At 47.7% G+C, this 4,815-nt stretch overlaps 1 pseudogene; it reads right to left on the bottom strand.

Moving 5' to 3' along the window:
• Positions 1–484: 484 nt before the first annotated feature.
• Positions 485–1,256, bottom strand: LOC147975740 (uncharacterized; annotated as a pseudogene).
• Between the last annotated feature and the right edge of the window lie 3,559 nt (positions 1,257–4,815).

Here is a 4,815-nt window from a genome sequence, read left to right as displayed (position 1 = left end):
GCAAGAGGGATAAACATGCAATTGAAATTAAGTAATGACATTAGTTCTACACGAACATAAGAAGTATGGACCCTAAACACGAAGCATGCATAATGTTTTTGTTACAGGGCATCCAAAACAACAAGAGTTATTCAAGGCCGTGCCTGGCGGGCTCACGAGGCCCTGGGGACGGCAAGGACCTTTTCGGCGAAGGGGGCGTCCTTCTTGGCAGTAGAAATGTTTGCGTCCCCCGGCAGCTTCCTGAAGCCATCAGCTAGACCGAAGTCTGTGTGACGGTAGGCGATGTTGCTAAAGACCATGAAGAGGGCGTTGCGGGCAAGCTTCCAGGATTCACTTGTGAAGTGATCAGCCCTTCCTCCTTCATGGATCTTCAGCTTTTCGATCAACTTGTTGAAGAAGAGCCCTAGCTTGACGCTGGGGACTTCCTGCCTGCTGGCCATGAAGACTAGCACCTCCATGCCCATGCTGTAGTTTGAGTAGTGAGTCACTCGGCGATGTCAATCAATCTCTTGATCCAAAGGTCGACCTGATCAGAGTGGTTCGCCAGCTTGTCCTCTGCCTCTTTCCGAAGGAGCCTTGCAGTATCCAGGTCCTTCGTCAGCTGCTTCTCGCGGACCTCGCAAGATTCGATCGAGCTCTCCAAGGTGCCAACCCTGGCCTTCATGTCCTTAATGGTGTCGTTGGCAGTCTTAAGGTCTTAGCTCTTGAAGGCAAGCTCTGATTGCACCTCCTTCAGAAGGGTCTCTGCTTTCTGCGCATCCTCCTTGAGGGTCACAACCTCCTTGACACTTTTGGCGAGCTCTTCTATTAGTTTCGCCACCTGTTGGTCGAGATCAACCGTGGCAGTGGATGCAACAAAAAGGTCATCAGCAAGCTTCTTGGGCGGCAGAGTCAGCAGTAAGGGCATCCAAGGCCGCCCTATGCTTGTCCTCCTGCTCCTTGGTGCGCTATTGTACGAGGGCTTCTAGTTCACCATCCTTGGCACAAAGGGTGGCCTCGAGATTCTCCTCCTGGGAAGAGATGTTCCGCTCCCCGGCGTCTAAAAGCGTTGTGCTCTGCGCCAGGCGGGCCTCCCGGGCAATGACATCCTCCCTTGCCATGGAGATCGTTTCCTGCTGCCACAACAGAACTTGGGACTACTTGCCGTGCCACTCGGGCAGCTCGATACCCTTGTCCCTCAGCGTCTAGTCCACTTGGTTTTTGGAGTTGCTCTGCTCTTTAAGTGCCTGCCATTTCTGGCTATGTCGGCTCCGCATCTATTTTACCCCTACCGCCACAGACTCTAGGAAGGACAAGTCTATGGCGACGTCGATGGAGGCGTCCACCTCTTCAACCCCCTAGTACAGCTACGCCAAGATGCGCTGGATCTCTTCATCGAGCTCCGCGCTCGTCGCAGGTGATGAACAGGGGGCTCCGACTCCAGGCTGCGCAAGAACCAACGCTAATTGGCTCGAAGCTGGCTGCGAGGTCTCTACCAAGTTGCCAAAAGAGGGAAGGGGGTTCATGGTTGGGAGAGGTTCTTTCTCTTCAATCAGCACCCCCGATGTTGGCGTGCCACCGGGGGTTTCCTCCGGTTCCTTCGGGAGCTCCTGGACGCCCCCAGTAGCATGTACCTACTCCTCCGCGGCGACAATCTTGGCAGCCTCTTCTACAACATCTTTCCCTATGCCGATCACCTCCTCCAATAGCTCAGGCTCTTTAATCAGAGCGGATGCAATCGAAGACAACAAGCAATGATAAAGATACGGAGGCATTGGTAGGCCAGAGACATGGAGCAAAATGATAAGAACAGCAGAACACTAAAGAGCAAATGAATTACTCGGAGATGCAATCCGTGGAGGAGCTTCAGTTTCCCGACAACATTAGTTGCCAGGCCATGGCCACCATCCCCTCCCTCAGCAACCACAGCTCCTTCCGTGAAAGACTTCGTCGTGGATTCCTTGGCTCGATCGGCAGGCGGAGTGGGTCCCTCTGGGAAGGAATTGCCCTGAGTGACCTCCCTTCCTCCCCAGGCTGGGGAGGTGAGGCACTCTCCTACATTGCCCTTGGCAGGAGGAACCGGTCATGTGCTTTCGAGCTGGGGCTCTGCTGGGGGCTTGGCGTCGGATCGATTGAGCTGCTTCTCGCCAAACCCGTACCCTCCATGGACTTCGGTAGCTCCACCTGCTGGAACCATTTGGTCCGGTAAGTGAGGGTCTTGCCCTCCTCTTCCTCCTCCCTAGCAAGGACGAAAATCAAAATCAGTCAGCAAACAAACGAACGTATAGAAACTACAGCAAGGATGGGAGAGTGTTCTTCCTTACTCTTCGTCAATAAGCATGGAGCTCAGCTCGAACTCCATGGGCGGTGAGGGAGATAACCCACAAGCATAGGGGACCGCAACAGTTTTCGAGGGTAAAGTATTCAACCCAAATTTATTGATTCGACACAAGGGGAGCCAAAGAATATTCTCAAGTATTAGCAGCTGAGTTGTCAATTCAACCACACCTAGAAACTTAATATCCACAGCAAAGTGTTTAGTAGCAAAGCAATGTGATAGTAGTGGTAACGATAGCAAAAGGTAACGGTATCAAAAGTAATATTTTTGGGTTTTGTAGTCATTGTAATAGTAGCAATGGAAAAGTAAATAAGCGAAGAACAATATATGGAAAAGCTCATAGGCATTGGATCAGTGCTGGAGAATTATGCCGGATGCGATCGATCATGTAACAGTCATAACCTAGGGTGACACAGAACTAGCTCCAGTTCATCAATGTAATGTAGGCATGTATTCCGAATATAGTCATACGTGCTTATGGACAAGAACTTGCATGACATCTTTTGTCCTACCCTCCCGTGGCAGCGGGGTCCTAATGGAAACTAAGGGATATTAAGGCCTCCTATTAATAGAGTACCAGACCAAAGCATTAACACATAGTGAATACATGAACTGCTCAAACTACGGTTATCACCGGTAAGTATCCCGATTATTGTCACTTTGGGGTTAACGGATCATAAAACATAATAGGTGACTATAGATTTGCAAGATAGGATCAAGAACTCTCATATATTTATGAAAACATAATAGGTTCAGATCTGAAATCATGGCACTCAGGCCCTAGTGACAAGCATTAATCATAGCAAAGTCATAGCAACATCAATCCCAGAACATAGTGGATACTAGGGATCAAACCCTAACAAACTAACTCGATTACATGATAAATCTCATCCAACCCATCATCGTCCAGCAAGCCTACGATGGATTTACTCACGCACGGCGGTGAGCATCATCAAATTGGTGATGGAGGAATGTTGATGATGACGATGGCGACGGATTCCCCTCTCCGGAGCCCCGAACGGACTCCAGATCAGCCCTCCCGAGAGAGTTTAGGGCTTGGCGGCGGCTCCGTATCGTAAAACACGATGAATCCTTCTCTCTGATTTTTTCTCCCCGAAAGTGAATATATGGAGTCAAGGTTGAGGTCGATGGAGCGTCAGGGGGCCCGCGAGGCAGGGGGCACGCCAGGGGGGTAGGGCGCGCCCCCCACTCTCGTGGACAGGGTGTGGGCCCCCTGATGTGGATCTTTCTTCTAGTATTTTTTATATATTCCAAAATAATTCTCCGTTGATTTTTAGGTCATTCCGAGAACTATTATTTCTGCTCAAAAATAACACCATGGCAATTCTGATAAAAACAGCGTCAGTCCAGGTTAGTTCCATTCAAATCATGCAATTTAGAGTCCAAAACAAGGGCAAAAGTGTTTGGAAAAGTAGATACGACAGAGACGTATCAACTCCCCCAAGCTTAAACCTTTGCTTGTCCTCAAGCAATTCAGTTGATAAACTGAAAGTGATAAAGAAAAACTTTTACAAACTCTGTTTTCTCTTGTTGTTGTAAATATGTAAAGCCAGCATTCAAGTTTTGAGGAAAGATTATGAACTAACCATATTCACGATAACACTTAGGTCTCACGTTTACTCATATCAATGACATAATCAACTAGCGAGCAATAATAATAAATCTCGGATGACAACACTTTCTCAAAACAATCATAATATGATATGACAAGATGGTATCTCGCTAGCCTTTTCAGAGACCGCAAAACATAAATGCAGAGCACCTTTAAAGATCAAGGACTGACTAGACATTGTAATTCATGGTAAAAGAGATCCAGTCAAGTCATACCCAATGTAAACTAAAAGTAATGGATGCAAATGACAGCGGTGCTCTCCAAATGGTGCTTTTTAATAAGAGGATGATGACTCAACATAAAAGTAAATCGGTAGGCCCTTCGTAGAGGGAAGCCGGGATTTGTAGAGGTGCCAGAGCTCGATTTTGAAATAGATATGAATAATATTTTGAGTGGTATACTTTCATTGTCAACATAACAACCGAGAGATCTCGATATCTTCCATGCTACAAACATTATAGGCGGTTCCCAAACAGAATGGTAAAGTTTATACTCCCCCTCCACCAACAAGCATCAATCCATGGCTTGCTCGAAACAACGAGTGCCTCCAACTAACAAGAGTCCGGGGGAGTTTTGTTTGCAGTTATTTTGATTTGATTTGCATAAAGCATGGGACTGGGCATCCCGGTGACCAGCCACTTTCTCGTGAGTGAGGAGCGGAGTCCACTCCTCTTGAGAATAACCCGCCTAGCATGGAAGATACAGACAGCCCTAGTTGATGCATGAGCTATTCGAGCATACAAAACAGAATGTTTATTTGAAGGTTTATAGTTTGGCACATACAAATTTACTTGGAACGGCAGGTAGATACCGTATATAGGAATTGGATGCACAAGCAGTATTCCTGCTTAGTACAAGTGAAGGC

The sequence above is a fragment of the Triticum urartu genome, chromosome 4A (genome assembly GCF_056163025.1).
Source record: "Triticum urartu cultivar PI428250 chromosome 4A, HENAU_Tu73, whole genome shotgun sequence".
In the NCBI taxonomy this organism is placed as follows: domain Eukaryota; kingdom Viridiplantae; phylum Streptophyta; class Magnoliopsida; order Poales; family Poaceae; genus Triticum; species Triticum urartu.
Note: the sequence above shows the minus strand (reverse complement) of the source record. Positions and strands in the feature narration are given on the sequence as shown.